Consider the following 12,003-nt stretch of genomic DNA (forward strand, 5'->3'; position numbering starts at 1 on the left):
GAAATATAACCCACACAAGTAATTCACATAATACTCACTTCCTACTACTGATAATTTGTGCTGTTGGCAAACATACAACTTTTTGACCTAAACAGTTGGCTGTGTGAGAAAAATCTTAAGAAGCCAAAGCAAAAATGCGTCACAGCATTTAAAACTCTGTGTTATTTTCATTACAAAAACATTTTCATGTAAAAAAGAACCTTTGCATTGATGATCACCCATGATTCATCCAACCAACTCATCTTCTGTTTCAAGGACATTCAGCCTTATTTACTTCAGTAAAACGCAGCTACTTTTGATTGGGCAAATCACATCTTTTTCAAGTGCAAAGCCTCTCAAAATAGTGGCAGCAGATACTAGCTCTTACCAGTAAACCAGCAACCAACATGCATTTTACATAACACAGTGACAGTTCCATGTGAATCTGCTATTTCTTCCTTCTCCACAAATAGCCTCCAGCCTCCAAGGAGGAAGGAAGTCCATAAATGGTGGCACTAATCACCATTCTGTGCTTTTCTCTTTTCTAAAGGTGCATGAGGCTGCTTTTGCACATCATATTTACAACTACCTTCTCCCAAAACCACTCTCAGAGCCTGTTTTCAAGATTCTTTCATAAATTTGCAGAGCACAGTCTGTGCCTTAGGCAATTGCTTTTGAATAGGGAAAGAAAAAAAACCCAAAACCAGAAGTGTTTAGGTCACAAGCCCAGTCTAGGAGCATGGGTTTACAAGCATTAATTGGAAAAGAAAGGGAATGCTTTGGGTTTGGTGTGGTTTTTTTATTGGAAATGATTAGTTGTCTTGGTCTGTTATCTATTTAAACACAAAGGAACTTGGCAGTAGAACAAACAAAGCTTATGAAGTCCATATAAAGCCACAAAGATCAAAATACTCCAGATTTTTTTTCTCTTGGTCCCTCCCCTTGGCTTATATTGAAATGAAAAGAAAAAAAATGCAATGCCAAATGTTAAAAGCTCCTAAATAGAAACAAAAAGCCAGACCTGTTCTGTGAGGCACAACCTTTGTTTTCCAGCAGGTGCTGCTCATATTCTGGGGGATTTCAGGGTGGATGCAGTATGGCCACAGAAAAGGATCAAAACAGTAATGTGGGTGGAAGCTGTGTTCTGTATTCAATTTGGAATCCAATATTTGACTTGTAAAAGTGTCATCTAAATCAAAGCTTATGTTAATTATAGTGGAATAAACTACAGGCTGCTCATTTAAGGCACCTGGGCTGGACTATGGCTGGAAGTCCCAAGTGGAAAAAAAAGCACATTCATTACAGCACATATATTATTCTCTGTCTAATGCCTTAGGAGTCCCACATATAAAGCCAAAACATATTAATAGAACTTTACTGATCTTTTCTCCAGGAGGTAAAATGTTGGGGTTCTGTCTGGATTAGTTAATTCATGGTAAAAATCCAGGGGAAACAAGCAAAACTTTATGTCAGTTTAAGAGGATACAGGTGCTAACATTTAGATCCATTTAGTAATTCACATCAGAATTACAGATATATTTGTTGTCACTTGGATTTTACTGAAAACTTGCTGGTTTCCAGTGCATATGCTTCTCTTTCCTCAGGGAGAGAATGTCTCTTACACTTGGAAGAAGAATAGAGGGATTTTCTGTTGCTTCTCTTGTATTCCTTCCCTTCATTTCAGCACATTGCTGCAGTCTTGCCTTTGTTCCACACTGATCTTCTGAGCTCTCTTTTAAACAAGATATTTGCACAGCAAGAAACAGTAAACACCACCTAACTCTTGCACTAAAATATGTGCCCAGTTTGGGAGGCACTGCTGCTCTTGCAGGGTGGCACTCCTGGGTGTGGGAGGATCACAGATTGGCTCAAGCCTCCTTAAATTAGCAGTGATTGAGGGTTGAGATTTTGTTTTGAGGAATATGTGAAGTGCTCCAGCTGCCTTTTTTCAGACACTGAGAAGGCGCTTGGAGGCGTTCACAGCCCCTCCTCTACTACCAGGAGACTTTGTTAACACCCCAGATCAGCGGGTGCTGTGGGATTCATCACCAGAGTGCTGAATGGGGAAGTGCATCCCCCCCAAAAATCCCTCACTCCCACCCTCTGGATGAGCTGCCTTTCCTGCCTTCACTCTCACTCGGATCTGTCGAACTGTCATCATCTCAGGAGAAATATCTTGCACATTCTGTGTACATCCAAGGAGCCTCAGATGAAAGGTGCCTCTTGAGCCACCAGCTGGCTACAATAAAAACCCCAAGAGCTGCCCTGCACCCCCAAACCTGGGCAGAGGGGGAAAGGCAATGTGTGAATTCCAGAAATATGGCTGAAAGGTCATGGCAGTGGGGGAATTTATTATTAATTTATTATTAATTTATTATTAATTTATTATGGCTTGTGAGACCAAAAAGATTCAAGACTTGCTCTGAGATCAGGGAAAAAAACCCACAAGGGACAGGAAATGCAAGACAGATCTGAGGGAAGAGGAGGGGGAAGGATTTCTGATTAGTTTATAATCCCCAGCTGAATGAATGACAAAATGGTTTTGTTCATTTGAATCACCCATTATGAACCCTGAGTTTTGCCAATTAGACACAGATGTTCCCTTCTGCAGCAAGCTATAGACTTGTGGGCTTTTGACAGATGCATGCAAAAAAAAAATTGGCACATTTTTAATCTTTGCAAATGATAGGTTGTTGTCTTTTTGCAAACAACACTTGATATATGCCCACACCAATTATGTGAATTATGAGCAGGGAGAACCAGATTACCAGTCCTGTTCGTCTGCTTTTCAGTACTTTCCTCTCTGGCCAGAGGTTCCAAATGTTCCCAACACTTGTGTTGAACTGAATCTCCAGTCCACCATGGTCAGACAAATCCTACCTGCTTTCTGTCTTGGGGTAACTGGGGAATTGCATTCAGTATTTTTAGAAGTAATTCAAATCTCAGCTACTGCTGCTTGGCCATAGACACAATGCTTGGCTATTTCAGAACATGCCAAGATGTTGCATTTCCCCCTTTCACACTACACAGCCCCCTCAAAAGCTTAAATCTTGTGCCATTACTAAAAAAATGCCCCATTGTCCTGTACTTACCTCTTCCTGTGCTGGTGTTTGGACTGAGAAGTGAACATTGACATCAGCTTTGAGCTATTGAAGATACACATGTGTAAGGAGTTATGAGGCTCTGCCCCACGAAATGCAGGGCTAAGGAGTACCAGGAGCACCTTGTGCTTGTCCCTCAAAGGTGTTGTGGAAGTGGAGCTCTGGAGAATGCTCTGCTGCCTTCTGAGGAGCATGTCTGCAGCAAACCCATGTGTGATGCAGTTGTAGGGAGATTTTCTTACACACAAAGCTGTGCTGGGTTGGAACACGTGGCCAGAAGTGACTGCAGGACTTTGCTCAGGAATTTCACACAGACACCAGTGGCTGCTTCTTGAGGAGCACCAGCTCCAAAGGAAGAGATGCCCTTGCTGCATTATACACACATTATATTGCACAAAGCCTGTGTGTCATTGCTTCAAACTGAATTCTGTACATGAAAGAGTTCTTGAGGAGCAGGAGGCACTGATGAAAAGCAGAATCCCCATGCATAAAAAGGAGAAGATTATTGTTTTGGCCAGATGGGATTTTCCCATAAGGCCCACCCAAGAATATGCACTAGGAAGAGTAGTTATCATCATCTGACTAATGTAACTCTTAACTCTGCTCTCACACAACACCTACAAATGTAGGCCTGGAGCCTCTGCATTCTTCCTGCAGGAACATTGTCAGTGAATCAACACATTCCAAGAGAATCCCACTCTCTACAAGATTAATTTAATAATGTGATTATATCACCCTTTAGTCACAATTACTCCTAAAGAAGGGACCAGGCTAGAGCTGGACCAGAGGCATGCTGAGAAGGAAGCTCCTCACTTTGCCAAGACAAGACAAGTTCTTGCAGCAGCTCACAGCAACCCCATGCTCAAAACCTGCAAGGGTCTTGCAAAAAGCCATGAATGGCAAGATGTGGCAGCCTCTAGTGATGGATACCAGCCTCTGCCTGAACCAGGGAGCAGGCATGGCTCAGTTTCTCAAGCTTCTCTGTCCTGCCTCCAGTGGAGAAGTGCTGCTGGCCTGAGGTGATGCTGGGAGGGAAGGTGGGAGGATGCTGTGACACGTAGCTGGGAAGAGAAGGTGACATGGCCATGTGGCTCAGCTTGTAAAGATACAAGCCCTGCTGAAGACAGGTGGAAACAAAGTGAGGCAAGGCCCTGGACAGGGAAATCCTCAGCCCATTTGAGTTCCTAGATTTTTCTTCTTTTTCTTCATTCATGTTAATGCTGGTTACAAGGAGCTGCCACATCCTAGAGGACACTGTCCCACTTGCATCCTAAAGATTGTTTATTTTTAAAGTGTATTTATTTCAAAGAGGGAAGGAGGACATCCTGTCTTGATGTCTGATATTCCTCTGCAAGCACAATCTCAGATTCTCTGGCATGAGACCTATCCAATGTAGCTTGTTTTCTTTTGTAAAATATCCAAGAAATAGCAAGTTCTTGTGGTGCATACCCAGAGTCAGAGTGAAAGCTCAGCAGAGGAAACTGGAGACACACACTGAGCCACTGAATTTCCACGACATCCTCAGGGGCCAAGTCACCTAATAGAGACACCCAGCTGCAGGCTTGCAAGGAAATGACGTGCAAAGTTCACAACCCACTTTGCCCTCATTAATGTTTTATGCACATCTCAACTTCTGTGCATTTCTCACATGTATTTCGAGTTTCAGGCAGATTTAAAAATGTAACTTCCACTTCTTTTTAGAAACAAGCGTAGGAATAATCCACCATGTTTCAAACTGACAGAACATTTAAGAAGTGCTGCATTTATTAGTATTTTCAAGCACAGATGGGTATTAACTCCTAATTCAAGTAAAAGGGCTTTTTGGTCTTTGCTTGAAGACTGTATAAGAAAAAAACTAATACTGGAGTAATTAGTGCAGGTGAGGATAGAAGCTTTTCATGAAGACCTTAGGCCCTTTAAAAAATCATTCTGAATTGAGAATACTTGGTTATGATCCCATTATTTGAATCAGAGGGTTATTTTATATTTTGTCCTTTCCTATCAAATAGCCTGACTACTTGAACACTTCTAAGGGTAGGAAAGAAAGAGCTCCTCCACAGGTAGATTTTTTTGCTTAATTTAAAAATTAAAATCCACTGCAGCTGCCTAGTGCCAGAACAGGACAGTCTATGGGCATTCCACAGTAGCCTAATCTTGTCAGCCCAGAGCTGATTCAACAGAAGCCACAGGGGTAAGCAAATAGCTTCTGCACAGAGATGGATCCAGTCTTAGAAATCAAGATTGTTCAGCCTGGATGATTAAATTTAGCCATCTGAGCTCAACATAGCATCAGTGGGATGAAAAATCCAGCAAGCTTTATTTGGGATCACTCACCCCTCCAAAATTAAAAACATCTTATGTGCACACATGCACACACACGTGTGTTTCTTTCAAAGACCTGGAAATGCTTCAAGGCTCCTTTGCCAGCTCCTGCATATTTATTCTGCCCAAAGGAGCTCTTTAAACCTCTGGCTACACCAATATCTTTGCTCAAAACACAGAGGGGGAAGTATGGCACCCCAGCTACTTCCCCCTTCTCCCCTCCAACCATAGGAAGTTGATTCAAAGTTAAAGATCACTCGGACTCCTGAGGACATTTGAACAGAGCCAGCCACCTGGGATGAAATACAAAGTGGCCCAAGCATTCAGCCAGAGCAGCAAGAAAATGCTAAACTTGGGGTTTTAAAAAGAAAATGAGAAGGAAAAAGGGAAAGTTGTCATTCCACAATCCCAGCTTACAAGGGAAAAACAAAATAAAGACAAGTCTTTACTTGCTGACATGGCTGGAACTTGCTGCAAAGCTACCAGAAATATGATTCTTGTGGTTCCCAACAAAAGCCCCAAGTTCTCCTCTCACAGTACTTCCAAGCTAGGGAAGTCTGAGCTTTTTGGATGTTCATCAAATACAGGATCTGAGGAAAGACTATCCCAAGAGTAAGAGAGAAAACTCCAGCCTGTTGGTTTAAACAGTGACCACATTTCCTTCACTAGATGACTGATCTAGAGATCAAAGCTGGTAGGACTTTTTCCAAGCAGAGGACAAAGTTAATCAGAGACTTTGGAAAATTAGTGCTCTATTTAATTCTGTGTTTTCAGCTCATCTTTGCATGCAAGGCTTATTTTCTTCCATTAGAATGAACTAGATACAGCTGCAGCACATCTAACCTATTTTTACCACCTGGCAGTACAGGAATTCCTAGAAATGCCTTGGAATCACCACTTTCCTCTCTGCCAAGTTGCCTTTGCTGTTTGAAGCATGAGGCAACAGCAAAAGGACACTCTCTTATCCCACATTAGGGCAACTCTTCAAGTGTCTCTGGATGATTGAAAGTAGCAGAGTTAGCAGAAGCAGATCAGACATGAGATTGACAGAACACAACAAAAATTACTGACACTTTGCTTAGTTATTACCTTCCCATCTTCTCCTTTTTTTAGTCTTTATTTGTAATTCTTTTTCAGCTTGATCTCCAAAAGAGTTCCCATCAATTATAAGAGTACCCTTCTTGCTAAGGGGTCTTGCTTGCCCTCCCAATATCCCTGTCCAAGCACAAACCCACCTTCTGCACACATGTGTTCTCCTTGCTCCCTGAGCCGATTCACACAAACAAGCTCTGAACAGGTTCAGTGTGAGGTTCAACCTGGGCTGAGCATACATTTGCTTTTAATACATTGATGGTCCCAGAGCAGTTGCAATTATGTTCTTAAACAAGGGCCTAATACTCCTTGAAGTGAGTGCAACCTGCTGTATTTAAGCAAAACCAAACCCACACTTTTTAACAGATGCTCTGTTATGTCAGTGGTGGGCAGCAGCAGTTCCACCACATGAAAGTGATTATGGATGTGACATTTCCACTCTGCAAATCCCATTTTCAGGAAACTGATTTGTCTTGTATTCCTTCTTGGCACACATCAAACAGCTTCACAGGGCCCTGTTTTCACATTTATCTCCAAGTTTTCCATTGTTTTAGTAATCTGCAGGACATTTGAAGAGAACAAATGTGCAGGTAGGAAGGGAAGGAGGCTGTGAAAGCCTCTTACTGCAGGAGACAAGGAAAACAAAAATACTGCTAGAAGAGTAGGGGAGGGAAGCAGGAATGCAGTTCATCAATTAGAGCAAAGAATGCAAAGTCTGAATGAGACTTGAGGACTTGGAGGCCAAATATGCCTCAGACTGCAGACAGGCTATTCTCTCTTATTCTTCCCATATGTGACTGCTGCAGCTCAGGCATCACAAGAAGATTGCTGGGGACTGCTTTATTGCACTGGAGAACAGGCAACCTTCTCCTCAGTTCCTACAAAAAAAATAATAACCAGGGAGGGTGGGAATGTTTTTATACCCTTGGATGGAGGTAAATAAGCTCTGCTGGGATGGAAAGAGGCTGGCAGGGCTCAGGGTACCCTCACCTACTCTGGGTCTCCAGGGCCAACTCCCAGAGCCTGCCTGTGGATGCAGCACTCCCTGCAGCAGCTTTCCAAACCGTTAGGCAGGCATGGCCACAACAAATCCCTGGGAATCAAAGCAGCTGCAGAAGGAGTGGCAGGAGAAGGTCACTGATCTCATTAGAGCCAGGAGGCCAGGGCCCCCAGCCACAGCGAGGTCCCAGCTCCACAGCTGCACTGTGTTTTGATACCTGGCTCTGGCAGATTGCATAACTGCACCATGAGGTCACCATCCCTGCTCCTTGCTCCTTGCTCAGAGCAGGAGGTGGGAAAAGGGAAATCACAAAAAACAAACACGGGCACTGCGATAACCACCAGGCACAGCGACGCACTCCAGCCTCTGTGGAGAACAACAGCCCTCCTCATTTAACTCCAGAGATGCAACAAAAAAATTCTTGTTCCCAGGGACACAAGCAAGGGCTGTTTTCTGAACAATCACCCATGGGACAGCCCAGCTTTCCATAGCATGATCAGCACTGTATGCAGCCTGAGCATACATCGACATTTCGTGCTCGCCTTCGGAACATGCCGAGGAAAGGCAGCAGAATTGCTCTGCTGCTTTTGGGAGGTTCTGGTGAGAAGGAAAACCAGTTCATCCTCATTAGGCCAGAGGTGCCAACCTACACCATAGTTATAAGCAGTGGGCAGATTTTTCTGCAGCAGCCACAGACCTTTTTGAGTACCTGATGCAAGATTCCTATACAAGAAGAGGAACACACAGCTCTGGGTGCAAGGCTTTGCTGGTTAATTTGGCTCATTTCCCTCTGCAGGCAGAAGCCAGAGTTGCTTTCTACAGAGGGAAATTCAAGAGCAATAGTTAGAGATGGCCTTAACAGCCCTCTGGAAGAATATGTCCACCTCTCAGCAAAGGTGGGACTACAGGAGGCTCATTGCTAACTCAGCTACAAAAGTGCTCAGAGGTGAAGTCTCAGAACACTGAAAAGAATTCTTGTTCTTTTCCACCCCATCACAAATAGGCAGAAACTTTAGTTCTCCCCTTTCAATTCTCTAATTAGGATGGAGTTGGATTCAACTACAAGATCTCTTACAAGTTACAGCTACAATCTATATTTTTAGAGCTAGAAATGCTTATGATGAATAGTTTTTCTCTGGGCTTGGAAGCTCCTGGGTACATTTGCTACCTTCAGATTCCCAGACTGAAGTTATCATTACAGGATAATCCTAGCATTCACTCATCACTCAATAGTTGTTGCATGTCAAGGTGCAGATATTCTTATGAAGTGGATAAAATGTTGGTCGAGCGTGAAATACAGATAGAAATGCTCTGGGAGATACCTAGGCCAAGACACAGGATATTTTTTCTTTAATTTCATTTACATCCAGGTGCTTTTACTAGAAACTAAGTGCCAGGTCTGAACTCATCTCTATCTTGAGTGCAGTCCCACATTACAATATTAATTTCCCTCTTCTCATTTAGGTCTGAAAGGGACAACAGCCAGATTGTTTTTCTATCAAATTATTTGAAAAATCTATTTAAAATATGCAAATCCAGTGCTTGGAAAGACCCACTTGATTTGGCAGTGTTCCCTTGGGGACTATAACCATTACACCCATAAAGCAAAACTATTTTAAGCAGAAACCTCTCATAACTGTCTCATAAATTTATTGTGCTATTCTCATGCAACAAATGTGATCCATGTCCCTGTGAGAGCAGTCTGAACATTGGCTTTCCCCTTTCATGACAACATAAGATTTTATGCCCAAGGAAGCATACAACATATCTAACATAACATCCACCAGGGAGTGCTGGAGTTCCCAGCCTTTTCTTGTGGACCTTTCAGACTAATCCTTGCAGGGGGAAAAAAACAAAGCTAACTCTTGTGACTGGACACTCAGCAGACAAATAGAGATTCTCCAACAAAGATGCAAGATGCCCTATCAAACAAGATCCTTCATCTATACAAAGCTGCTGCTATCCATGTTCTAGTTTGTTGGGTTCCTTTTTCAGAAAATACCCTCATTCAAACATACAAAAAAATGTAAAGCCTTAGAAAGAGAAACAAAGGCATCATTTAGAGTGTCTCCTCAGGCAAATAATCCTGAATATGATGGGACCATGGTAAATAAAAGTAAGGCAGTGTAATGAAGAGTTCAAGATGCCATGGCCATTTGCTTCAGGGCTTTAATAGGTCACATAGGTCTATTCTCTACTGGAGCAAGTTCTCATTAACAAAGTGTACACAACACACCATAGAAAAATTAACAGTAAACGATAGGGTTGGTGGGAACTGACAGGGGCGATGGGGCAATTTCCAGAAGATCAAGCTGGTTTTCATTTTCTATAAATTGAGCAGTTTGAAGCAGCTCAAATTAAAAAGTATAAAACATGGTCAGATTGTTTTCTACTGCTTAGTAACCAGATGGAATAGATAAAAAAACAAAAGCTATAGTCCTGCAGTAAAAGTTTACTTGTGGAGTTAGTATGAAAATTGAACACCATTGAACAAGTTATGTACATCCGTAGGAATCTGTAAAACTAATGTTCCCAAATTAACTTTGTATATATCACCTCCCAAATACATGGGAGAGATTTAAATAATGATCCATATGCACCTTAGGTGCCCAAAACTGCTTTGTTTTGTTTTGAAAGGACAAGTAACAGGAGAAAGGAGAATTGAAAGGCAATCCCATGCAAAATTTGCTGGCCACTTCCTGGGAAATAAACTTGCATTTTTAAAAGCAAACAAAACACACACATATATGTGTAAACTGGCCTGGCAAAAGAAGAGCTGTTTGTGCTTGGACCTCCAGCTATTGTTGTTCCATTCAGGCACTTCAGATGTTTCACATGCTGGCAGCCTATTGTACAAATATATGGAGAAGGAAACATTCTATATGTGACTGCAAAACCTGCAAATGTTCTGTGCCACCATTACCCTGCTGCAGTGCTGTTAGCCCAACGTTTTGGGAACCAGGTCGTTGTGTCACTAAATGTCACTGGCAGGTTGGAGGGGTTATGCAGAAGACACGGGTAGTGATCTTTAAAATGCAAGCAAAGAAAAACCCTCTCCCTTTCACACAATCTGTTCACTGGGCTCCCACATGAGCTATTGCTGCAGCTGCAGCTGGAGTATCCAAGGGTCTGCTATGGTCCAAGTGCTCATCCTTAGTTTTGGGTGGTGTACAAACAGCAGCACTTCTCTCCACTTTGTTCTCCCAGGATTAGCCTCCTCTTGCGCACTCTGGAAAGGGAAATTTCCAAGACTCTGTCTTTGCCAGTATTTCAGAGAGCAGGATGCTTGTAAATTTTACTTTATTGCTTACACATAAGGAGAGACCATGAGGGCACAGCAGGGAGGGTTGGGAGAAAGCCGGAAAAACTATCACAGATACTGCAGACAGAGGAAAAACTAAGTCTGGTTTTGTTGTTACAGGGTCCCAACCAGTGAGCAATTTGTTTTCCTAAATAAATCTGCTTTGCAGACATCCTTTCTTCTTCCCCATTCAAGTTTCAACCAGGAAACCTGGAATAACTTACTGTTGATTTTAGAGGCAAATCAAAGCGTTCAGCCTGCTAAGCTCGCATTTAAAGTTAGTCTTGATGAGCAACTCCTTGGGGCCCTTGTATTCAAATAGTGAGGTCTCAGATTTACCTGAAGTGCCCACCCATGCAGATCTGGAGCACAGGAGGAAGTCAAGGCCATGGGCAGCCTGGGCTTTGAGCCTCAGTGTTACCAGTAAGGGCTCCATGTTTTCAGTCAAAAAATCCCTTTAAAAAAACTCAGTCTCTCGAAACAGTGGAATATTTACTAACCAAGACCAGGAGAGAGCTGCATTTAAGTAGAACAAATCGATTAGATCTCCCACTGCTAGTCCCTAATTAAGTACAGTACAGAGCAGGCACACTATCCTTGGAAAGGCTGAGTGACCAACTTTCTGGGATTTGGATCAGGCTGGACTTTCAGAGACATGTCATCCCAGAGCTCTGTACCCAGGAAAGTGTCATTATTGGCCTCCTTGGCAGCTGACCCCAGCTAAGTCCTGCTACACCTTAACAGAATAAAGAAATACAAATACTACAAAAACAGATCAGTAGGAGATGTACGAACTTCTGAAATTCCTTTCTAAGAGCTGCCAGTAGTCCTGAATGGAGGCTTGTGGCAGCACATTTTGTTTAGTTCATTTGGTGTTGAAACCTGCCTGCTAATATAAAGAAATGAGAGGAGTAAAACACAGGATGAAAATGAGATAGTGTAGCAGGTTATGGCTTGCATGTGAAAAATTCGCTTTTGTTTTGCCACTTTGAACACCACCCACCCCTGCTTTCTATTGAAGCATAATGGCACTGCCTGTACTCCCCCAGGACCAAGGATTTCACATAGTTTAGTAGTTTCTGTAATTAGATATCTGTGAAACTCTGAAATCCTCTGATGAAAGGTACTGTAAAAGTATTACCAACTCTTCTACCTTGAAAGGGCTCCACCCAAACTGAATACAGGTGTTGTACTCAATGCACATCGTT

At 42.6% G+C, this 12,003-nt stretch overlaps 1 protein-coding gene across 1 annotated transcript in view; it reads right to left on the minus strand.

Moving 5' to 3' along the window:
* LOC130259852 (uncharacterized) overlaps window positions 1-12,003 on the minus strand; it is a 37,998-nt gene that overhangs the window by 14,464 nt on the left and 11,531 nt on the right. The gene's annotated exons all lie outside the window — the stretch shown is intronic.

This window comes from Oenanthe melanoleuca, chromosome 15 (genome assembly GCF_029582105.1).
Source record: "Oenanthe melanoleuca isolate GR-GAL-2019-014 chromosome 15, OMel1.0, whole genome shotgun sequence".
NCBI classification, from domain to species: domain Eukaryota; kingdom Metazoa; phylum Chordata; class Aves; order Passeriformes; family Muscicapidae; genus Oenanthe; species Oenanthe melanoleuca.